This window comes from Hyla sarda, chromosome 4 (assembly GCF_029499605.1).
Source record: "Hyla sarda isolate aHylSar1 chromosome 4, aHylSar1.hap1, whole genome shotgun sequence".
In the NCBI taxonomy this organism is placed as follows: domain Eukaryota; kingdom Metazoa; phylum Chordata; class Amphibia; order Anura; family Hylidae; genus Hyla; species Hyla sarda.
The window spans coordinates 20,687,724-20,710,244 of record NC_079192.1 but is presented as its reverse complement, the minus strand read 5'-3'; the positions used below and the strand labels follow the sequence as shown (position 1 = coordinate 20,710,244).

Sequence of the window (22,521 nt, the reverse complement as noted above, 5' to 3'; positions counted from 1 at the left end):
TGCGCCGAGGGAGAGAAATCTGGTGAGAGCAAGATTGCCCGAACTCAATAGTGAGGGGATGTATAAGTAATGTAAAGAAAGCCTTTCACATCCACCCTCTGGACCTACCCTATCTCTTCCTTCAGGTTAAAATGGTAAGAAATATGTAAAGAGTTGTGTGATGGCCAAGTGGACAAGAAATCCAATGAGATCCCCCTTTCAAACTTCAAATCCTGTCCTCCGTAGAATATTTCATGGGAATTTTCCCAGAAATGTATCTCCTAAACTTTATACATATGAAAACTAAAAAATAACACTGTGTGTTTACCTGACAGCATATCCATTTCCTCCTTCATTCTCGGAAACCTCAGGTCTGACCTTTCAATAGGCAACTGTAACAGACAGTGACAAAGAGCCCAAACCAAAAGCTCAGTAGGCAATCAGAAACATAATCCAACAATCAATCCTAAAGCCCTAAACTGAAGGACCCAGTAGACATGGGAGACACTGCAGAAATCAGAGACATCGGAGAAATGCACCTTTCGAGAAAGCTGTGATGGCCGAGTGGTTGAGGCGTTGGACTTGAAATCCAATGGGGTCTCCCCACATAGGTTCAAATCCTGTTCACAGCGCTAGGCTCATTATTTTGAAAGATTAAACCTTGCAATTGAAAGTTCAAGCAAAAGAAGTTTTGAGAGCTAAGTAAAACAACACTCATTTTGCAATGGGGTTTTCCCGCACAGGTTCAAATTCTGTTTACAGCTGTGTATTTTATGCGCCGAGGGAGAGAAATCTGGTGAGAGCAAGATTGCCCGAACTCAATAGTGAGGGGATGTATAAGTAATGTAAAGAAAGCCTTTCACTTCCACCCTCTGGACCTCTCTTCCTTCAGGTTAAAATGGTAAGAAATATGTAAAGAGTTATGTGATGACCAAGTGGACAAGAAATCCAATAAGATCCCCCTTTCAAACTTCAAATCCTGTCCTCCGTAGAATATTTCATGGGAATTATCCCAAAAATATATCTCCTACACTTTATACATATGAAACCTAAAAAATAACACTGTATGTTTTCCTAACAGCATATCGGTTTCCTCCTTCATTCTCGGAAACCTCAGGTCTGACCTTTCAATAGGCAAATGTAACAGACAGTGACAAAGAGCCCAAACCAAAAGCTCAGTAGGCAATCAGAAACAAAATCCAACAATCAAAATCCAACCCTCTGGACCTCTCTTCCTTCAGGTTAAAATGCTAAGAAATATGTAAAGAGTTATGTGATGGCCAAGTGGACAAGAAATCCAATGAGATCCCCCTTTCAAACTTCAAATCCTGTCCTCCGTAGAATATTTTATGGGAATTTTCCAAGAAATGTATCTCCTAAACTTTATGCATATGAAACCTAAAAAATAACACTGTATGTTTACCTGACAGCATATCCGTTTCCTCCTTCATTCTCGGAATCCTCAGGTCTGACCTTTCAATAGGCAACTGTAACAGACAGTGACAAAGAGCCCAAACCAAAAGCTCAGTAGGCAATCAGAAACATAATCTAACAATCAATCCTAAAGCCCTAAACTGAAGGACCCAGTAGACATGGAAGACACTGCAGAAATCAGAGACATCAGAGAAATGTAACTTCCGAGAAAGCTGTGATGGCCGAGTGGTTAAGGTGTTGGACTTGAAATCTAGTGGGGTCTCCCCACATAGGTTCAAATCCTGTTCACAGCGCTAGGCTCTATATTTTGAAAGATTAAACCTTGCAATTGAAAGTTCAAGCAAAATAAGTTTTGAGAGCTAAGTAAAACAACACTCATTTTGCAATGGGGTTTTCCCGCACAGGTTCAAATCCTGTTTACAGCGGTGTATTTTATGCGCCGAGGGAGAGGAATCTGGTGAGAGCAAGATTACCTGAACTCAATAATGAGGGGATGTATAAGTAATGTAAAGAAAGCCTTTCACTTCCACCCTCTGGACCTGCCCTATCTCTTCCTTCAGGTTAAAATGCTAAAAAATATGTAAAGAGTTATGTGATGGCCAAGTGGACAAGAGATCCAATGAGATCCCCCTTTCAAACTTCAAATCCTGTCCTCCGTAGAATATTTTATGGGAATTTTCCAAGAAATGTATCTCCTAAACTTTATGCTTATGAAACCTAAAAAATAACACTGTGTGTTTACCTGACAGCATATCCGTTTCCTCCTTCATTCTCGGAATCCTCAGGTCTGACCTTTCAATAGGCAACTGTAACAGACAGTGACAAAGAGCCCAAACCAAAAGCTCAGTAGGCAATCAGAAACATAATCTAACAATCAATCCTAAAGCCCTAAACTGAAGGACCCAGTAGACATGGAAGACACTGCAGAAATCAGAGACATCGGAGAAACACAAATTCCGAGAAAGCTGTGATGGCCGGGTGGTTAAGGCGTTGGACTTGAAATCCAATGCCGTCTCCCCGCATAGGTTCAAATCCTGTTCACAGCGCTAGGTTCTATATTTTGAAAGATTAAACCTTGCAATTGAAAGTTCGAGCAAAAGAAGTTTTGAGAGCTAAGTAAAACAACACTCATTTTGCAATGGGGTTTCCCCGCACAGGTTCAAATTCTGTTTACAGCTGTGTATTTTATGCGCCGAGGGAGAGAAATCTGGTGAGAGCAAGATTGCCCTAACTCAATAGTGAGGGGATGTATAAGTAATGTAAAGAAAGCCTTTCACATCCACCCTCTGGACCTACCCTATCTCTTCCTTCTGGTTAAAATGGTAAGAAAGATGTAAAGAGTTATGTGATGACCAAGTGGACAAGAAATCCAATAAGATCCCCCTTTCAAACTTCAAATCCTATCCTCCGTAGAATATTTCATGGGAACTATCCCAAAAATATATCTCCTAAACTTTATACATATGAAACCTAAAAAATAACACTGTATGTTTTCCTGACAGCATATCCGTTTCCTCCTTCATTCTCGGAAACCTCAGGTCTGACCTTTCAGTAGGCAACTGTAACAGACAGTGACAAAGAGCCCAAACCAAAAGCTCAGTAGGCAATCAGAAACATAATCTAACAATCAATCCTAAAGCCCTAAACTGAAGTACCCAGTAGACATGGAAGACACTGCAGAAATCAGAGACATCGGAGACACACAACTTTCGAGAAAGCTGAGATGGCAGAGTGGTTAAGGTGTTGGACTTGAAATCCAATGGGATTTCCCCGCATAGGTTCAAATCCTGTTCAAAATGCTAGGCTCTATATTTTGAAAGATTAAACCTTGCAATTGAAAGTTCAAGCAAAAGAAGTTTTGAGAGCTAAGTAAAACAACACTCATTTTGCAATGGGGTTTTCCCGCACGGGTTCAAATCCTGTTTACAGCGGTGTATTTTATGCGCCGAGGGAGAGAAATCTGGTGAGAGCAAGATTGCCCAAACTCAATAGTGAGGGGATGTATAAGTAATGTAAAGAAAGCCTTTCATATCCACCCTCTGGACCTACCCTATCTCTTCCTTCTGGTTAAAATGGTAAGAAATATGTAAAGAGTTATGTGATGACCAAGTGGACAAGAAATCCAATGAGATCCCCCTTTCAAACTTCAAATCCTGTCCTCCGTAGAATATTTTATGGGAATTTTCCAAGAAATGTATCTCCTAAACTTTATGCTTATGAAACCTAAAAAATAACACTGTGTGTTTACCTGACAGCATATCCGTTTCCTCCTTCATTCTCGGAATCCTCAGGTCTGACCTTTCAATAAGCAACTGTAACAGACAGTGACAAAGAGCCCAAACCAAAAGCTCAGTAGGCAATCAGAAACATAATCTAACAATCAATCCTAAAGCCCTAAACTGAAGGACCCAGTAGACATGGAAGACACTTCAGAAATCAGAGACATCGGAGAAACACAAATTACGAGAAAGCTGTGATGGCCGAGTGGTTAAGGCGGTGGACTTAAAGTCCAATGGAGTCTCCCCGCACAGTTTCAAATCCTGTTCACAGCGCTAGGCTCTATATTTTGAAATATTAAAAATTGCAATTGAAAGTTCAAGCAAAAGAAGTTTTGAGAGCTAAGTAAAACAACACTCATTATGCAATAGGGTTTTCCCGCACACGTTCAAATCCTGTTTACAGCTGTGTATTTTATGCGCCGAGGGAGAGAAATCTGGTGAGAGCAAGATTGCCCAAACTCAATAGTGAGGGGATGTATAAGTAATGTAAAGAAAGCCTTTCACATCCACCCTCTGGACCTACCCTATCTTTTCCTTCTGGTTAAAATGGTAAGAAATATGTAAAGAGTTATGTGATGACCAAGTGGAGAAGAAATCCAATAAGATCCCCCTTTCAAACTTCAAATCCTTTCCTCCGTAGAATATTTCATGGGAATTATCCCAAAAATATATCTCCTAAACTTTATACATATGAAACCTAAAAAATAACACTGTATGTTTTCCTGACAGCATATCCGTTTCCTCCTTCATTCTCGGAAACCTCAGGTCTGACCTTTCAATAGGCAACTGTAACAGACAGTGACAAAGAGCCCAAACCAAAAGCTCAGTAGGCAATCAGAAACAAAATCCAACAATCAATCCTAAAGCCCTAAACTGAAGGACCCAGTAGACATGGGAGACACTACAGAAATCAGAGACATCAGAGAAATGCAACTTCAGAGAAAGCTGTGATGGCCGAGTGGTTAAGGCGTTGGACTTGAAATCCAATGGGTTCTCCCCGCATAGGTTCAAATCCTGTTCACAGCGCTAGGCTCTATATTGTGAAAGATTAAACCTTGCAATTGAAAGTTCAAGCAAAAGAAGTTTTGAGAGCTAAGTAAAACAACACTCATTTTGCAATGGGATTTTCCCGCACAGGTTCAAACTCTGTTTACAGCTGTGTATTTTATGCGCCGAGGGAGAGAAATCTGGTGAGAGCAAGATTGCCCGAACTCAATAGTGAGGGGATGTATAAGTAATGTAAAGAAAGCCTTTCACATCCACCCTCTGGACCTACCCTATCTCTTCCTTCAGGTTAAAATGGTAAGAAATATGTAAAGAGTTATGTGATGACCAAGTGGACAAGAAATCCAATAAGATCCCCCTTTCAAACTTCAAATCCTGTCCTCCGTAGAATATTTCATGGGAATTATCCCAAAAAAATATATCTCCTAAACTTTATACATATGAAACCTAAAAAATAACACTGTATGTTTTCCTGACAGCATATCCGTTTCCTCCTTCATTCTCGGAAACCTCAGGTCTGACCTTTCAATAGGCAACTGTAACAGACAGTGACAAAGAGCCCAAACCAAAAGCTCAGTAGGCAATCAGAAACAAAATCCAACAATCAATCCTAAAGCCCTAAACTGAAGGAGCCAGTAGACATGGGAGACACTGCAGAAATCAGAGACATCAGAGAAATGCACCTTCCGAGAAAGCTGTGATGGCCGAGTGGTTAAGGCGTTGAACTTGAAATCCAATGGGGTCTCCCCGCATAGGTTCAAATCCTGTTCACAGCGCTAGGCTCTATATTTTGAAAGATTAAACCTTGCAATTGAAAGCTCAAGCAAAAGAAGTTTTGAGAGCTAAGTAAAACAACACTCATTTTGCAATGGGGTTTTCCCGCACGGGTTCAAATCCTGTTTACAGCGGTGTATTTTATGCGCCGAGGGAGAGAAATCTGGTGAGAGCAAGATTGCCCAAACTCAATAGTGAGGGGATGTATAAGTAATGTAATAAAAGCCTTTCACATCCACCCTCTGGACCTACCCTATCTCTTCCTTCTGGTTAAAATGGTAAGAAATATGTAAAGAGTTATGTGATGACCAAGTGGACAAGAAATCCAATAAGATCCCCCTTTCAAACTTCAAATCCTGTGCTCCGTAGAATATTTCATGGGAATTATCCCAAAAAAATATATCTCCTAAACTTTATACATATGAAACCTAAAAAATAACACTGTATGTTTTCCTGACAGCATATCCGTTTCCTCCTTCATTCTCGGAAACCTCAGGTCTGACCTTTCAATAGGCAACTGTAACAGACAGTGACAAAGAGCCCAAACCAAAAGCTCAGTAGGCAATCAGAAACAAAATCCAACAATCAATCCTAAAGCCCTAAACTGAAGGAGCCAGTAGACATGGGAGACACTGCAGAAATCAGAGACATCAGAGAAATGCACCTTCCGAGAAAGCTGTGATGGCCGAGTGGTTAAGGCGTTGAACTTGAAATCCAATGGGGTCTCCCCGCATAGGTTCAAATCCTGTTCAAAGCGCTAGGCTCCATATTTTGAAAGATTAAACCTTGCAATTGAAAGTTCAAGCAAAAGAAGTTTTGAGAGCTAAGTAAAACAACACTCATTTTGCAATGGGGTTTTCCCGCACAGGTTCAAATTCTTTTTACAGCTGTGTATTTTATGCGCCGAGGGAGAGAAATCTGGTGAGAGCAAGATTGCCCGAACTCAATAGTGAGGGGATGTATAAGTAATGTAAAGAAAGCCTTTCACTTCCACCCTCTGGACCTCTCTTCCTTCAGGTTAAAATGCTAAGAAATATGTAAAGAGTTATGTGATGGCCAAGTGGACAAGAAATCCAATGAGATCCCCCTTTCAAACTTCAAATCCTGTCCTCCGTAGAATATTTCATGGGAATTATCCCAAAAATATATCTCCTAAACTTTATACATATGAAACCTAAAAAATAACACTGTATGTTTTCCTGACAGCATATCCGTTTCCTCCTTCATTCTCGGAAACCTCAGGTCTGACCTTTCAATAGGCAACTGTTACAGACAGTGACAAAGAGCCCAAACCAAAAGCTCAGTAGGCAATCAGAAACAAAATCCAACAATCAATCCTAAAGCCCTAAACTGAAGGACCCAGTAGACATGGGAGACACTGCAGAAATCAGAGACATCAGAGAAATGCACCTTCCGAGATAGCTGTGATGGGCGAGTGGTTAAGGCGTTGGACTTGAAATCCAATGGGGTCTCCCCGCATAGGTTCAAATCCTGTTCACAGCGCTAGGCTCTATATTTTGAAAGATTAAACCTTGCAATTGAAAGCTCAAGCAAAAGAAGTTTTGAGAGCTAAGTAAAACAACACTCATTTTGCAATGGGGTTTTCCCGCACGGGTTCAAATCCTGTTTACAGCTATGTATTTTATGCGCCGAGGGAGAGAAATCTGGTGAGAGCAAGATTGCCCAAACTCAATAGTGAGGGGATGTATAAGTAATGTAATAAAAGCCTTTCACATCCACCCTCTGGACCTACCCTATCTATTCCTTCTGGTTAAAATGGTAAGAAATATGTAAAGAGTTATGTGATGACCAAGTGGACAAGAAATCCAATAAGATCCCCCTTTCAAACTTCAAATCCTGTGCTCCGTAGAATATTTCATGGGAATTATCCCAAAAATATATCTCCTAAACTTTATACATATGAAACCTAAAAAATAACACTGTATGTTTTCCTGACAGCATATCCGTTTCCTCCTTCATTCTCGGAAACCTCAGGTCTGACCTTTCAATAGGCAACTGTAACAGACAGTGACAAAGAGCCCAAACCAAAAGCTCAGTAGGCAATCAGCAACAAAATCCAACAATCAATCCTAAAGCCCTAAACTGAAGGACCCAGTAGACATGGGAGACACTGCAGAAATCAGAGACATCAGAGAAAAGCAACTTCAGAGAAAGCTGTGATGGCCGAGTGATTCAGGCGTTGGACTTGAAATCCAATGGGGTCTCCCCGCATAGGTTCAAATCCTGTTCCCTGCGCTAGGCTCTTCATTTTGAAAGATTAAACCTTGCAATTGAAAGTTCAAGCAAAAGAAGTTTTGAGAGCTAAGTAAAACAACACTCATTATGCAATGGGGTTTTCCCGCTCAGGTTCAAATCCTGTTTACAGCGGTGTATTTTATGCGCTGAGGGAGAGAAATCTGGTGAGAGCAAGATTGCCCAAACTCAATAGTGAGGGGATGTATAAGTAATGTAAAGAAAGCCTTTCACATCCACCCTCTGGACCTACCCTATCTCTTCCTTCTGGTTAAAATGGTAAGAAATATGTAAAGAGTTATGTGATGACCAAGTGGAGAAGAAATCCAATAAGATCCCCCTTTCAAACTTCAAATCCTGTCCTCCGTAGAATATTTCATGGGAATTATCCCAAAAATATATCTCCTAAACTTTATACATATGAAACCTAAAAAATAACACTGTATGTTTTCCTGACAGCATATCCGTTTCCTCCTTCATTCTCGGAAACCTCAGGTCTGACCTTCAAATAGGCAACTGTAACAGACAGTGACAAAGAGCCCAAACCAAAAGCTCAGTAGGCAATCAGAAACAAAATCCAACAATCAATCCTAAAGCTCTAAACTGAAGGACCCAGTAGACATGGGAGACACTGCAGAAATCAGAGACATCAGAGAAATGCAACTTCCGAGAAAGCTGTGATGGCCGAGTGGTTAAGGCGTTGGACTTGAAATCCAATGGGGTCTCCCCGCATAGGTTCAAATCCTATTCACAGCGCTAGGCTCTATATTTTGAAAGATTAAACCTTGCAATTGAAAGTTCAAGCAAAAGAAGTTTTGAGAGCTAAGTAAAACAACACTCATTTTGCAATGGGGTTTTCCCGCACAGGTTCAAATTCTGTTTACAGCTGTGTATTTTATGCGCCGAGGGAGAGAAATCTGGTGAGAGCAAGATTGCCCGAACTCAATAGTGAGGGGATGTATAAGTAATGTAAAGAAAGCCTTTCACTTACACCCTCTAGACCTGCCCTATCTCTTCCTTCAGGTTAAAATGCTAAGTAATATGTAAAGAGTTATGTGATGGCCAAGTGGACAAGAAATGCAATGAGATCCCCCTTTCAAACTTCAAATCCTTTCCTCCATAGAATATTTCATGGGAATTATCCCAGAAATATATCTCCTAAACTTTATACATATGAAACCTAAAAAATAACACTGCATGTTTTCCTGACAGCATATTCGTTTCCTCCTTCATTCTCGGAAACCTCAGGTCTGACCTTTCAATGGCAACTGTAACAGACAGTGACAAAGAGCCCAAACCAAAAGCTCAGTAGGCAATCAGAAACATAATCCAACAATCAATCCTAAAGCCCTAAACTGAAGGACCCAGTAGACATGGAAGACACTGCAGAAATCAGAGACATCGGAGAAATGCAACGTCCGAGAAAGCTGTGATGGCCGAGTGGTTAAGGCGTTGGACTTAAAGTCCAATGGAGTCTCCCCGCACAGTTTCAAATCCTGTTCACAGTGCTAGGCTCTATATTTTGAAATATTAAAAATTGCAATTGAAAGTTCAAGCAAAAGAAGTTTTGAGAGCTAAGTAAAACAACACTCATTATGCAATAGGGTTTTCCCGCACAGGTTCAAATCCTGTTTACAGCGGTGTATTTTATGCGCCGAGGGAGAGAAATCTGGTGAGAGCAAGATTGCCCGAACTCAATAGTGAGGGGATGTATAAGTAATGTAAAGAAAGCCTTTCACATCCACCCTCTGGACCTACCCTATCTCTTCCTTCAGGTTAAAATGGTAAGAAATATGTAAAGAGTTATGTGATGACCAAGTGGACAAGAAATCCAATAAGATCCCCCTTTCAAACTTCAAATCCTGTCCTCCGTAGAATATTTCATGGGAATTATCCCAAAAATATATCTCCTAAACTTTATACATATGAAACCTAAAAAATAACACTGTATGTTTTCCTGACAGCATATCCGTTTCCTCCTTCATTCTCGGAAACCTCAGGTCTGACCTTTCAATAGGCAACTGTAACAGACAGTGACAAAGAGCCCAAACCAAAAGCTCAGTAGGCAATCAGAAACAAAATCCAACAATCAATCCTAAAGCCCTAAACTGAAGGACCCAGTAGACATGGGAGACACTGCAGAAATCAGAGACATCAGAGAAATGCACCTTCCGAGAAAGCTGTGATGGCCGAGTGGTTAAGGCGTTGGACTTGAAATCCAATGGGGTCTCCCCGCATAGGTTCAAATCCTGTTCACAGCGCTAGGCTCTATATTTTGAAAGATTAAACCTTGCAATTGAAAGCTCAAGCAAAAGAAGTTTTGAGAGCTAAGTAAAACAACACTCATTTTGCAATGGGGTTTTCCCGCACGGGTTCAAATCCTGTTTACAGCGGTGTATTTTATGCGCCGAGGGAGAGAAATCTGGTGAGAGCAAGATTGCCCAAACTCAATAGTGAGGGGATGTATAAGTAATGTAATAAAAGCCTTTCACATCCACCCTCTGGACCTACCCTATCTCTTCCTTCTGGTTAAAATGGTAAGAAATATGTAAAGAGTTATGTGATGACCAAGTGGACAAGAAATCCAATAAGATCCCCCTTTCAAACTTCAAATCCTGTGCTCCGTAGAATATTTCATGGGAATTATCCCAAAAAAATATATCTCCTAAACTTTATACATATGAAACCTAAAAAATAACACTGTATGTTTTCCTGACAGCATATCCGTTTCCTCCTTCATTCTCGGAAACCTCAGGTCTGACCTTTCAATAGGCAACTGTAACAGACAGTGACAAAGAGCCCAAACCAAAAGCTCAGTAGGCAATCAGAAACAAAATCCAACAATCAATCCTAAAGCCCTAAACTGAAGGACCCAGTAGACATGGGAGACACTGCAGAAATCAGAGACATCAGAGAAATGCAACTTCAGAGAAAGCTGTGATGGCCGAGTGGTTCAGGCGTTGGACTTGAAATCCAATGGGGTCTCCCCGCATAGGTTCAAATCCTGTTCACAGCGCTAGGCTCTTCATTTTGAAAGATTAAACCTTGCAATTGAAAGTTCAAGCAAAAGAAGTTTTGAGAGCTAAGTAAAACAACACTCATTATGCAATGGGGTTTTCCCGCACAGGTTCAAATCCTGTTTACAGCGGTGTATTTTATGCGCCGAGGGAGAGAAATCTGGTGAGAGCAAGATTGCCCAAACTCAATAGTGAGGGGATGTATAAGTAATGTAAAGAAAGCCTTTCACATCCACCCTCTGGACCTACCCTATCTCTTCCTTCTGGTTAAAATGGTAAGAAATATGTAAAGAGTTATGTGATGACCAAGTGGAGAAGAAATCCAATAAGATCCCCCTTTCAAACTTCAAATCCTGTCCTCCGTAGAATATTTCATGGGAATTATCCCAAAAATATATCTCCTAAACTTTATACATATGAAACCTAAAAAATAACACTGTATGTTTTCCTGACAGCATATCCGTTTCCTCCTTCATTCTCGGAAACCTCAGGTCTGACCTTCAAATAGGCAACTGTAACAGACAGTGACAAAGAGCCCAAACCAAAAGCTCAGTAGGCAATCAGAAACAAAATCCAACAATCAATCCTAAAGCCCTAAACTGAAGGACCCAGTAGACATGGGAGACACTGCAGAAATCAGAGACATCAGAGAAATGCAACTTCCGAGAAAGCTGTGATGGCCGAGTGGTTAAGGCGTTGGACTTGAAATCCAAAGGGGTCTCCCCGCATAGGTTCAAATCCTATTCACAGCGCTAGGCTCTATATTTTGAAAGATTAAACCTTGCAATTGAAAGTTCAAGCAAAAGAAGTTTTGAGAGCTAAGTAAAACAACACTCATTTTGCAATGGGGTTTTCCTGCACAGGTTCAAATTCTGTTTACAGCTGTTTATTTTATGCACCGAGGGAGAGAAATCTGGTGAGAGCAAGATTGCCCGAACTCAATAGTGAGGGGATGTATAAGTAATGTAAAGAAAGCCTTTCACATCCACCCTCTGGACCTACCCTATCTCTTCCTTCAGGTTAAAATGGTAAGAAATATGTAAAGAGTTGTGTGATGGCCAAGTGGACAAGAAATCCAATGAGATCCCCCTTTCAAACTTCAAATCCTGTCCTCCGTAGAATATTTCATGGGAATTTTCCCAAAAATGAATCTCCTAAACTTTATACATATGAAAACTAAAAAATAACACTGTGTGTTTACCTGACAGCATATCCATTTCCTCCTTCATTCTCGGAAACCTCAGGTCTGACCTTTCAATAGGCAACTGTAACAGACAGTGACAAAGAGCCCAAACCAAAAGCTCAGTAGGCAATCAGAAACATAATCCAACAATCAATCCTAAAGCCCTAAACTGAAGGACCCAGTAGACATGGGAGACACTGCAGAAATCAGAGACATCGGAGAAATGCACCTTCCGAGAAAGCTGTGATGGCCGAGTGGTGAAGGCGCTGGACTTGAAATCCAATGGGGTTTCCCCACATAGGTTCAAATCCTGTTCACAGCGCTAGGCTCTATATTTTGAAAGATTAAACCTTGCAATTGAAAGTTCAAGCAAAAGAAGTTTTGAGAGCTAAGTAAAACAACACTCATTTTGCAATGGGGTTTTCCCGCACAGGTTCAAATTCTTTTTACAGCTGTGTATTTTATGCGCCGAGGGAGAGAAATCTGGTGAGAGCAAGATTGTCCGAACTCAATAGTGAGGGGATGTATAAGTAATGTAAAGAAAGCCTTTCACTTCCACCCTCTGGACCTCTCTTCCTTCAGGTTAAAATGCTAAGAAATATGTAAAGAGTTATGTGATGGCCAAGTGGACAAGAAATCCAATGAGATCCCCCTTTCAAACTTCAAATCCTGTCCTCCGTAGAATATTTCATGGGAATTATCCCAAAAATATATCTCCTAAACTTTATACATATGAAACCTAAAAAATAACACTGTATGTTTTCCTGACAGCATATCCGTTTCCTCCTTCATTCTCGGAAACCTCAGGTCTGACCTTTCAATAGGCAACTGTAACAGACAGTGACAAAGAGCCCAAACCAAAAGCTCAGTAGGCAATCAGAAACAAAATCCAACAATCAATCCTAAAGCCCTAAACTGAAGGACCCAGTAGACATGGGAGACACTGCAGAAATCAGAGACATCAGAGAAATGCACCTTCCGAGATAGCTGTGATGGCCGAGTGGTTAAGGCGTTGGACTTGAAATCCAATGGGGTCTCCCCGCATAGGTTCAAATCCTGTTCACAGCGCTAGGCTCTATATTTTGAAAGATTAAACCTTGCAATTGAAAGCTCAAGCAAAAGAAGTTTTGAGAGCTAAGTAAAACAACACTCATTTTGCAATGGGGTTTTCCCGCACGGGTTCAAATCCTGTTTACAGCTATGTATTTTATGCGCCGAGGGAGAGAAATCTGGTGAGAGCAAGATTGCCCAAACTCAATAGTGAGGGGATGTATAAGTAATGTAATAAAAGCCTTTCACATCCACCCTCTGAACCTACCCTATCTATTCCTTCTGGTTAAAATGGTAAGAAATATGTAAAGAGTTATGTGATGACCAAGTGGACAAGAAATCCAATAAGATCCCCCTTTCAAACTTCAAATCCTGTGCTCCGTAGAATATTTCATGGGAATTATCCCAAAAAAATATATCTCCTAAACTTTATACATATGAAACCTAAAAAATAACACTGTATGTTTTCCTGACAGCATATCCGTTTCCTCCTTCATTCTCGGAAACCTCAGGTCTGACCTTTCAATAGGCAACTGTAACAGACAGTGACAAAGAGCCCAAACCAAAAGCTCAGTAGGCAATCAGAAACAAAATCCAACAATCAATCCTAAAGCCCTAAACTGAAGGACCCAGTAGACATGGGAGACACTGCAGAAATCAGAGACATCAGAGAAAAGCAACTTCAGAGAAAGCTGTGATGGCCGAGTGGTTCAGGCGTTGGACTTGAAATCCAATGGGGTCTCCCCGCATAGGTTCAAATCCTGTTCCCTGCGCTAGGCTCTTCATTTTGAAAGATTAAACCTTGCAATTGAAAGTTCAAGCAAAAGAAGTTTTGAGAGCTAAGTAAAACAACACTCATTATGCAATGGGGTTTTCCCGCTCAGGTTCAAATCCTGTTTACAGCGGTGTATTTTATGCGCTGAGGGAGAGAAATCTGGTGAGAGCAAGATTGCCCAAACTCAATAGTGAGGGGATGTATAAGTAATGTAAAGAAAGCCTTTCACATCCACCCTCTGGACCTACCCTATCTCTTCCTTCTGGTTAAAATGGTAAGAAATATGTAAAGAGTTATGTGATGACCAAGTGGAGAAGAAATCCAATAAGATCCCCCTTTCAAACTTCAAATCCTGTCCTCCGTAGAATATTTCATGGGAATTATCCCAAAAATATATCTCCTAAACTTTATACATATGAAACCTAAAAAATAACACTGTATGTTTTCCTGACAGCATATCCGTTTCCTCCTTCATTCTCGGAAACCTCAGGTCTGACCTTCAAATAGGCAACTGTAACAGACAGTGACAAAGAGCCCAAACCAAAAGCTCAGTAGGCAATCAGAAACAAAATCCAACAATCAATCCTAAAGCTCTAAACTGAAGGACCCAGTAGACATGGGAGACACTGCAGAAATCAGAGACATCAGAGAAATGCAACTTCCGAGAAAGCTGTGATGGCCGAGTGGTTAAGGCGTTGGACTTGAAATCCAATGGGGTCTCCCCGCATAGGTTCAAATCCTATTCACAGCGCTAGGCTCTATATTTTGAAAGATTAAACCTTGCAATTGAAAGTTCAAGCAAAAGAAGTTTTGAGAGCTAAGTAAAACAACATTCATTTTGCAATGGGGTTTTCCCGCACAGGTTCAAATTCTGTTTACAGCTGTGTATTTTATGCGCCGAGGGAGAGAAATCTGGTGAGAGCAAGATTGCCCGAACTCAATAGTGAGGGGATGTATAAGTAATGTAAAGAAAGCCTTTCACTTACACCCTCTAGACCTGCCCTATCTCTTCCTTCAGGTTAAAATGCTAAGTAATATGTAAAGAGTTATGTGATGGCCAAGTGGACAAGAAATGCAATGAGATCCCCCTTTCAAACTTCAAATCCTTTCCTCCATAGAATATTTCATGGGAATTATCCCAGAAATATATCTCCTAAACTTTATACATATGAAACCTAAAAAATAACACTGCATGTTTTCCTGACAGCATATTCGTTTCCTCCTTCATTCTCGGAAACCTCAGGTCTGACCTTTCAATGGCAACTGTAACAGACAGTGACAAAGAGCCCAAACCAAAAGCTCAGTAGGCAATCAGAAACATAATCCAACAATCAATCCTAAAGCCCTAAACTGAAGGACCCAGTAGACATGGAAGACACTGCAGAAATCAGAGACATCGGAGAAATGCAACGTCCGAGAAAGCTGTGATGGCCGAGTGGTTAAGGCGTTGGACTTAAAGTCCAATGGAGTCTCCCCGCACAGTTTCAAATCCTGTTCACAGTGCTAGGCTCTATATTTTGAAATATTAAAAATTGCAATTGAAAGTTCAAGCAAAAGAAGTTTTGAGAGCTAAGTAAAACAACACTCATTATGCAATAGGGTTTTCCCGCACAGGTTCAAATCCTGTTTACAGCGGTGTATTTTATGCGCCGAGGGAGAGAAATCTGGTGAGAGCAAGATTGCCCGAACTCAATAGTGAGGGGATGTATAAGTAATGTAAAGAAAGCCTTTCACATCCACCCTCTGGACCTACCCTATCTCTTCCTTCAGGTTAAAATGGTAAGAAATATGTAAAGAGTTATGTGATGACCAAGTGGACAAGAAATCCAATAAGATCCCCCTTTCAAACTTCAAATCCTGTCCTCCGTAGAATATTTCATGGGAATTATCCCAAAAATATATCTCCTAAACTTTATACATATGAAACCTAAAAAATAACACTGTATGTTTTCCTGACAGCATATCCGTTTCCTCCTTCATTCTCGGAAACCTCAGGTCTGACCTTTCAATAGGCAACTGTAACAGACAGTGACAAAGAGCCCAAACCAAAAGCTCAGTAGGCAATCAGAAACAAAATCCAACAATCAATCCTAAAGCCCTAAACTGAAGGACCCAGTAGACATGGGAGACACTGCAGAAATTAGAGACATCAGAGAAATGCACCTTCCGAGAAAGCTGTGATGGCCGAGTGGTTAAGGCGTTGGACTTGAAATCCAATGGGGTCTCCCCGCATAGGTTCAAATCCTGTTCACAGCGCTAGGCTCTATATTTTGAAAGATTAAACCTTGCAATTGAAAGCTCAAGCAAAAGAAGTTTTGAGAGCTAAGTAAAACAACACTCATTTTGCAATGGGGTTTTCCCGCACGGGTTCAAATCCTGTTTACAGCGGTGTATTTTATGCGCCGAGGGAGAGAAATCTGGTGAGAGCAAGATTGCCCAAACTCAATAGTGAGGGGATGTATAAGTAATGTAATAAAAGCCTTTCACATCCACCCTCTGGACCTACCCTATCTCTTCCTTCTGGTTAAAATGGTAAGAAATATGTAAAGAGTTATGTGATGACCAAGTGGACAAGAAATCCAATAAGATCCCCCTTTCAAACTTCAAATCCTGTGCTCCGTAGAATATTTCATGGGAATTATCCCAAAAAAATATATCTCCTAAACTTTATACATATGAAACCTAAAAAATAACACTGTATGTTTTCCTGACAGCATATCCGTTTCCTCCTTCATTCTCGGAAACCTCAGGTCTGACCTTTCAATAGGCAACTGTAACAGACAGTGACAAAGAGCCCAAACCAAAAGCTCAGTAGGCAATCAGAAACAAAATCCAACAATCAATCCTAAAGCCCTAAACTGAAGGACCCAGTAGACATGGGAGACACTGCAGAAATCAGAGACATCAGAGAAATGCAACTTCAGAGAAAGCTGTGATGGCCGAGTGGTTCAGGCGTTGGACTTGAAATCCAATGGGGTCTCCCCGCATAGGTTCAAATCCTGTTCACAGCGCTAGGCTCTTCATTTTGAAAGATTAAACCTTGCAATTGAAAGTTCAAGCAAAAGAAGTTTTGAGAGCTAAGTAAAACAACACTCATTATGCAATGGGGTTTTCCCGCACAGGTTCAAATCCTGTTTACAGCGGTGTATTTTATGCGCTGAGGGAGAGAAATCTGGTGAGAGCAAGATTGTCCAAACTCAATAGTGAGGGGATGTATAAGTAATGTAAAGAAAGCCTTTCACATCCACCCTCTGGACCTACCCTATCTCTTCCTTCTGGTTAAAATGGTAAGAAATATGTAAAGAGTTATGTGATGACCAAGTGGAGAAGAAATCCAATAAGATCCCCCTTTCAAACTTCAAATCCTGTCCTCCGTAGAATATTTCATGGGAATTATCCCAAAAATATATCTCCTAAACTTTATACATATGAAACCTAAAAAATAACACTGTATGTTTTCCTGACAGCATATCCGTTTCCTCCTTCATTCTCGGAAACCTCAGGTCTGACCTTTCAATAGGCAACTGTAACAGACAGTGACAAAGAGCCCAAACCAAAAGCTCAGTAGGCAATCAGAAACAAAATCCAACAATCAATCCTAAAGCCCTAAACTGAAGGACCCAGTAGACATGGGAGACACTGCAGAAATCAGAGACATCAGAGAAATGCACCTTCCGAGATAGCTGTGATGGCCGAGTGGTTAAGGCGTTGGACTTGAAATCCAATGGGGTCTCCCCGCATAGGTTCAAATCCTGTTCACAGCGCTAGGCTCTATATTTTGAAAGATTAAACCTTGCAATTGAAAGCTCAAGCAAAAGAAGTTTTGAGAGCTAAGTAAAACAACACTCATTTTGCAATGGGGTTTTCCCGCACGGGTTCAAATCCTGTTTACAGCTATGTATTTTATGCGCCGAGGGAGAGAAATCTGGTGAGAGCAAGATTGCCCAAACTCAATAGTGAGGGGATGTATAAGTAATGTAATAAAAGCCTTTCACATCCACCCTCTGAACCTACCCTATCTATTCCTTCTGGTTAAAATGGTAAGAAATATGTAAAGAGTTATGTGATGACCAAGTGGACAAGAAATCCAATAAGATCCCCCTTTCAAACTTCAAATCCTGTGCTCCGTAGAATATTTCATGGGAATTATCCCAAAAAAATATATCTCCTAAACTTTATACATATGAAACCTAAAAAATAACACTGTATGTTTTCCTGACAGCATATCCGTTTCCTCCTTCATTCTCGGAAACCTCAGGTCTGACCTTTCAATAGGCAACTGTAACAGACAGTGACAAAGAGCCCAAACCAAAAGCTCAGTAGGCAATCAGAAACAAAATCCAACAATCAATCCTAAAGCCCTAAACTGAAGGACCCAGTAGACATGGGAGACACTGCAGAAATCAGAGACATCAGAGAAAAGCAACTTCAGAGAAAGCTGTGATGGCCGAGTGGTTCAGGCGTTGGACTTGAAATCCAATGGGGTCTCCCCGCATAGGTTCAAATCCTGTTCCCTGCGCTAGGCTCTTCATTTTGAAAGATTAAACCTTGCAATTGAAAGTTCAAGCAAAAGAAGTTTTGAGAGCTAAGTAAAACAACACTCATTATGCAATGGGGTTTTCCCGCTCAGGTTCAAATCCTGTTTACAGCGGTGTATTTTATGCGCTGAGGGAGAGAAATCTGGTGAGAGCAAGATTGCCCAAACTCAATAGTGAGGGGATGTATAAGTAATGTAAAGAAAGCCTTTCACATCCACCCTCTGGACCTACCCTATCTCTTCCTTCTGGTTAAAATGGTAAGAAATATGTAAAGAGTTATGTGATGACCAAGTGGAGAAGAAATCCAATAAGATCCCCCTTTCAAACTTCAAATCCTGTCCTCCGTAGAATATTTCATGGGAATTATCCCAAAAATATATCTCCTAAACTTTATACATATGAAACCTAAAAAATAACACTGTATGTTTTCCTGACAGCATATCCGTTTCCTCCTTCATTCTCGGAAACCTCAGGTCTGACCTTCAAATAGGCAACTGTAACAGACAGTGACAAAGAGCCCAAACCAAAAGCTCAGTAGGCAATCAGAAACAAAATCCAACAATCAATCCTAAAGCTCTAAACTGAAGGACCCAGTAGACATGGGAGACACTGCAGAAATCAGAGACATCAGAGAAATGCAACTTCCGAGAAAGCTGTGATGGCCGAGTGGTTAAGGCGTTGGACTTGAAATCCAATGGGGTCTCCCCGCATAGGTTCAAATCCTATTCACAGCGCTAGGCTCTATATTTTGAAAGATTAAACCTTGCAATTGAAAGTTCAAGCAAAAGAAGTTTTGAGAGCTAAGTAAAACAACATTCATTTTGCAATGGGGTTTTCCCGCACAGGTTCAAATTCTGTTTACAGCTGTGTATTTTATGCGCCGAGGGAGAGAAATCTGGTGAGAGCAAGATTGCCCGAACTCAATAGTGAGGGGATGTATAAGTAATGTAAAGAAAGCCTTTCACTTACACCCTCTAGACCTGCCCTATCTCTTCCTTCAGGTTAAAATGCTAAGTAATATGTAAAGAGTTATGTGATGGCCAAGTGGACAAGAAATGCAATGAGATCCCCCTTTCAAACTTCAAATCCTTTCCTCCATAGAATATTTCATGGGAATTATCCCAGAAATATATCTCCTAAACTTTATACATATGAAACCTAAAAAATAACACTGCATGTTTTCCTGACAGCATATTCGTTTCCTCCTTCATTCTCGGAAACCTCAGGTCTGACCTTTCAATGGCAACTGTAACAGACAGTGACAAAGAGCCCAAACCAAAAGCTCAGTAGGCAATCAGAAACATAATCCAACAATCAATCCTAAAGCCCTAAACTGAAGGACCCAGTAGACATGGAAGACACTGCAGAAATCAGAGACATCGGAGAAATGCAACGTCCGAGAAAGCTGTGATGGCCGAGTGGTTAAGGCGTTGGACTTAAAGTCCAATGGAGTCTCCCCGCACAGTTTCAAATCCTGTTCACAGTGCTAGGCTCTATATTTTGAAATATTAAAAATTGCAATTGAAAGTTCAAGCAAAAGAAGTTTTGAGAGCTAAGTAAAACAACACTCATTATGCAATAGGGTTTTCCCGCACAGGTTCAAATCCTGTTTACAGCGGTGTATTTTATGCGCCGAGGGAGAGAAATCTGGTGAGAGCAAGATTGCCCGAACTCAATAGTGAGGGGATGTATAAGTAATGTAAAGAAAGCCTTTCACATCCACCCTCTGGACCTACCCTATCTCTTCCTTCAGGTTAAAATGGTAAGAAATATGTAAAGAGTTATGTGATGACCAAGTGGACAAGAAATCCAATAAGATCCCCCTTTCAAACTTCAAATCCTGTCCTCCGTAGAATATTTCATGGGAATTATCCCAAAAATATATCTCCTAAACTTTATACATATGAAACCTAAAAAATAACACTGTATGTTTTCCTGACAGCATATCCGTTTCCTCCTTCATTCTCGGAAACCTCAGGTCTGACCTTTCAATAGGCAACTGTAACAGACAGTGACAAAGAGCCCAAACCAAAAGCTCAGTAGGCAATCAGAAACAAAATCCAACAATCAATCCTAAAGCCCTAAACTGAAGGACCCAGTAGACATGGGAGACACTGCAGAAATTAGAGACATCAGAGAAATGCACCTTCCGAGAAAGCTGTGATGGCCGAGTGGTTAAGGCGTTGGACTTGAAATCCAATGGGGTCTCCCCGCATAGGTTCAAATCCTGTTCACAGCGCTAGGCTCTATATTTTGAAAGATTAAACCTTGCAATTGAAAGCTCAAGCAAAAGAAGTTTTGAGAGCTAAGTAAAACAACACTCATTTTGCAATGGGGTTTTCCCGCACGGGTTCAAATCCTGTTTACAGCGGTGTATTTTATGCGCCGAGGGAGAGAAATCTGGTGAGAGCAAGATTGCCCAAACTCAATAGTGAGGGGATGTATAAGTAATGTAATAAAAGCCTTTCACATCCACCCTCTGGACCTACCCTATCTCTTCCTTCTGGTTAAAATGGTAAGAAATATGTAAAGAGTTATGTGATGACCAAGTGGACAAGAAATCCAATAAGATCCCCCTTTCAAACTTCAAATCCTGTGCTCCGTAGAATATTTCATGGGAATTATCCCAAAAAAATATATCTCCTAAACTTTATACATATGAAACCTAAAAAATAACACTGTATGTTTTCCTGACAGCATATCCGTTTCCTCCTTCATTCTCGGAAACCTCAGGTCTGACCTTTCAATAGGCAACTGTAACAGACAGTGACAAAGAGCCCAAACCAAAAGCTCAGTAGGCAATCAGAAACAAAATCCAACAATCAATCCTAAAGCCCTAAACTGAAGGACCCAGTAGACATGGGAGACACTGCAGAAATCAGAGACATCAGAGAAATGCAACTTCAGAGAAAGCTGTGATGGCCGAGTGGTTCAGGCGTTGGACTTGAAATCCAATGGGGTCTCCCCGCATAGGTTCAAATCCTGTTCACAGCGCTAGGCTCTTCATTTTGAAAGATTAAACCTTGCAATTGAAAGTTCAAGCAAAAGAAGTTTTGAGAGCTAAGTAAAACAACACTCATTATGCAATGGGGTTTTCCCGCACAGGTTCAAATCCTGTTTACAGCGGTGTATTTTATGCGCTGAGGGAGAGAAATCTGGTGAGAGCAAGATTGTCCAAACTCAATAGTGAGGGGATGTATAAGTAATGTAAAGAAAGCCTTTCACATCCACCCTCTGGACCTACCCTATCTCTTCCTTCTGGTTAAAATGGTAAGAAATATGTAAAGAGTTATGTGATGACCAAGTGGAGAAGAAATCCAATAAGATCCCCCTTTCAAACTTCAAATCCTGTCCTCCGTAGAATATTTCATGGGAATTATCCCAAAAATATATCTCCTAAACTTTATACATATGAAACCTAAAAAATAACACTGTATGTTTTCCTGACAGCATATCCGTTTCCTCCTTCATTCTCGGAAACCTCAGGTCTGACCTTCAAATAGGCAACTGTAACAGACAGTGACAAAGAGCCCAAACCAAAAGCTCAGTAGGCAATCAGAAACAAAATCCAACAATCAATCCTAAAGCCCTAAACTGAAGGACCCAGTAGACATGGGAGACACTGCAGAAATCAGAGACATCAGAGAAATGCAACTTCCGAGAAAGCTGTGATGGCCGAGTGGTTAAGGCGTTGGACTTGAAATCCAATGGGGTCTCCCCGCATGGGTTTAAATCCTATTCACAGCGCTAGGCTCTATATTTTGAAAGATTAAACCTTGCAATTGAAAGTTCAAGCAAAAGAAGTTTTGAGAGCTAAGTAAAACAACACTCATTTTGCAATGGGGTTTTCCCGCACAGGTTCAAATTCTGTTTACAGCTGTGTATTTTATGCGCCGAGGGAGAGAAATCTAGTGAGAGCAAGATTGCCCGAACTCAATAGTGAGGGGATGTATAAGTAATGTAAAGAAAGCCTTTCACTTACACCCTCTAGACCTGCCCTATCTCTTCCTTCAGGTTAAAATGCTAAGAAATATGTAAAGAGTTATGTGATGGCCAAGTGGACAAGAAATGCAATGAGATCCCCCTTTCAAACTTCAAATCCTTTCCTCCATAGAATATTTCATGGGAATTATCCCAGAAATATATCTCCTAAACTTTATACATATGAAACCTAAAAAATAACACTGCATGTTTTCCTGACAGCATATTCGTTTCCTCCTTCATTCTCGGAAAC

The 22,521-nt window shown here is 40.7% G+C and overlaps 28 non-coding genes across 28 annotated transcripts; all 28 read left to right on the top strand.

The window, feature by feature from the left end:
• The first annotated feature begins 529 nt into the window (after positions 1-529).
• Positions 530-611, top strand: TRNAS-UGA (transfer RNA serine (anticodon UGA)). Its single transcript has one exon. It is a non-coding gene; the product is annotated as a tRNA-Ser (tRNA).
• A 1,013-nt stretch (positions 612-1,624) lies between these two features.
• Positions 1,625-1,706, top strand: TRNAS-UGA (transfer RNA serine (anticodon UGA)). The gene has a single exon. It is a non-coding gene; the product is annotated as a tRNA-Ser (tRNA).
• Positions 1,707-2,377: 671 nt separating this feature from the next.
• On the top strand, positions 2,378-2,459 carry TRNAS-UGA (transfer RNA serine (anticodon UGA)). Its single transcript has one exon. It is a non-coding gene; the product is annotated as a tRNA-Ser (tRNA).
• Positions 2,460-3,883: 1,424 nt separating this feature from the next.
• Positions 3,884-3,965, top strand: TRNAL-UAA (transfer RNA leucine (anticodon UAA)). Its single transcript has one exon. It is a non-coding gene; the product is annotated as a tRNA-Leu (tRNA).
• Positions 3,966-4,636: 671 nt separating this feature from the next.
• On the top strand, positions 4,637-4,718 carry TRNAS-UGA (transfer RNA serine (anticodon UGA)). Its single transcript has one exon. It is a non-coding gene; the product is annotated as a tRNA-Ser (tRNA).
• A 673-nt stretch (positions 4,719-5,391) lies between these two features.
• Positions 5,392-5,473, top strand: TRNAS-UGA (transfer RNA serine (anticodon UGA)). Its single transcript has one exon. It is a non-coding gene; the product is annotated as a tRNA-Ser (tRNA).
• A 673-nt stretch (positions 5,474-6,146) lies between these two features.
• Positions 6,147-6,228, top strand: TRNAS-UGA (transfer RNA serine (anticodon UGA)). The gene has a single exon. It is a non-coding gene; the product is annotated as a tRNA-Ser (tRNA).
• A 664-nt stretch (positions 6,229-6,892) lies between these two features.
• On the top strand, positions 6,893-6,974 carry TRNAS-UGA (transfer RNA serine (anticodon UGA)). The gene has a single exon. It is a non-coding gene; the product is annotated as a tRNA-Ser (tRNA).
• A 671-nt stretch (positions 6,975-7,645) lies between these two features.
• On the top strand, positions 7,646-7,727 carry TRNAS-UGA (transfer RNA serine (anticodon UGA)). The gene has a single exon. It is a non-coding gene; the product is annotated as a tRNA-Ser (tRNA).
• Positions 7,728-8,398: 671 nt separating this feature from the next.
• On the top strand, positions 8,399-8,480 carry TRNAS-UGA (transfer RNA serine (anticodon UGA)). The gene has a single exon. It is a non-coding gene; the product is annotated as a tRNA-Ser (tRNA).
• Positions 8,481-9,150: 670 nt separating this feature from the next.
• TRNAL-UAA (transfer RNA leucine (anticodon UAA)) lies at positions 9,151-9,364 on the top strand. Its single transcript has 2 exons — positions 9,151-9,187; positions 9,320-9,364. It is a non-coding gene; the product is annotated as a tRNA-Leu (tRNA).
• A 539-nt stretch (positions 9,365-9,903) lies between these two features.
• TRNAS-UGA (transfer RNA serine (anticodon UGA)) lies at positions 9,904-9,985 on the top strand. Its single transcript has one exon. It is a non-coding gene; the product is annotated as a tRNA-Ser (tRNA).
• Positions 9,986-10,658: 673 nt separating this feature from the next.
• TRNAS-UGA (transfer RNA serine (anticodon UGA)) lies at positions 10,659-10,740 on the top strand. Its single transcript has one exon. It is a non-coding gene; the product is annotated as a tRNA-Ser (tRNA).
• A 671-nt stretch (positions 10,741-11,411) lies between these two features.
• TRNAS-UGA (transfer RNA serine (anticodon UGA)) lies at positions 11,412-11,493 on the top strand. The gene has a single exon. It is a non-coding gene; the product is annotated as a tRNA-Ser (tRNA).
• Positions 11,494-12,164: 671 nt separating this feature from the next.
• On the top strand, positions 12,165-12,246 carry TRNAS-UGA (transfer RNA serine (anticodon UGA)). Its single transcript has one exon. It is a non-coding gene; the product is annotated as a tRNA-Ser (tRNA).
• A 664-nt stretch (positions 12,247-12,910) lies between these two features.
• Positions 12,911-12,992, top strand: TRNAS-UGA (transfer RNA serine (anticodon UGA)). Its single transcript has one exon. It is a non-coding gene; the product is annotated as a tRNA-Ser (tRNA).
• A 673-nt stretch (positions 12,993-13,665) lies between these two features.
• Positions 13,666-13,747, top strand: TRNAS-UGA (transfer RNA serine (anticodon UGA)). The gene has a single exon. It is a non-coding gene; the product is annotated as a tRNA-Ser (tRNA).
• A 671-nt stretch (positions 13,748-14,418) lies between these two features.
• Positions 14,419-14,500, top strand: TRNAS-UGA (transfer RNA serine (anticodon UGA)). Its single transcript has one exon. It is a non-coding gene; the product is annotated as a tRNA-Ser (tRNA).
• Positions 14,501-15,170: 670 nt separating this feature from the next.
• TRNAL-UAA (transfer RNA leucine (anticodon UAA)) lies at positions 15,171-15,384 on the top strand. Its single transcript has 2 exons — positions 15,171-15,207; positions 15,340-15,384. It is a non-coding gene; the product is annotated as a tRNA-Leu (tRNA).
• A 539-nt stretch (positions 15,385-15,923) lies between these two features.
• On the top strand, positions 15,924-16,005 carry TRNAS-UGA (transfer RNA serine (anticodon UGA)). Its single transcript has one exon. It is a non-coding gene; the product is annotated as a tRNA-Ser (tRNA).
• Positions 16,006-16,678: 673 nt separating this feature from the next.
• On the top strand, positions 16,679-16,760 carry TRNAS-UGA (transfer RNA serine (anticodon UGA)). The gene has a single exon. It is a non-coding gene; the product is annotated as a tRNA-Ser (tRNA).
• A 671-nt stretch (positions 16,761-17,431) lies between these two features.
• TRNAS-UGA (transfer RNA serine (anticodon UGA)) lies at positions 17,432-17,513 on the top strand. Its single transcript has one exon. It is a non-coding gene; the product is annotated as a tRNA-Ser (tRNA).
• Positions 17,514-18,186: 673 nt separating this feature from the next.
• Positions 18,187-18,268, top strand: TRNAS-UGA (transfer RNA serine (anticodon UGA)). The gene has a single exon. It is a non-coding gene; the product is annotated as a tRNA-Ser (tRNA).
• A 671-nt stretch (positions 18,269-18,939) lies between these two features.
• TRNAS-UGA (transfer RNA serine (anticodon UGA)) lies at positions 18,940-19,021 on the top strand. Its single transcript has one exon. It is a non-coding gene; the product is annotated as a tRNA-Ser (tRNA).
• A 670-nt stretch (positions 19,022-19,691) lies between these two features.
• Positions 19,692-19,905, top strand: TRNAL-UAA (transfer RNA leucine (anticodon UAA)). Its single transcript has 2 exons — positions 19,692-19,728; positions 19,861-19,905. It is a non-coding gene; the product is annotated as a tRNA-Leu (tRNA).
• Positions 19,906-20,444: 539 nt separating this feature from the next.
• TRNAS-UGA (transfer RNA serine (anticodon UGA)) lies at positions 20,445-20,526 on the top strand. Its single transcript has one exon. It is a non-coding gene; the product is annotated as a tRNA-Ser (tRNA).
• Positions 20,527-21,199: 673 nt separating this feature from the next.
• Positions 21,200-21,281, top strand: TRNAS-UGA (transfer RNA serine (anticodon UGA)). Its single transcript has one exon. It is a non-coding gene; the product is annotated as a tRNA-Ser (tRNA).
• A 671-nt stretch (positions 21,282-21,952) lies between these two features.
• On the top strand, positions 21,953-22,034 carry TRNAS-UGA (transfer RNA serine (anticodon UGA)). The gene has a single exon. It is a non-coding gene; the product is annotated as a tRNA-Ser (tRNA).
• Positions 22,035-22,521: the final 487 nt, after the last annotated feature.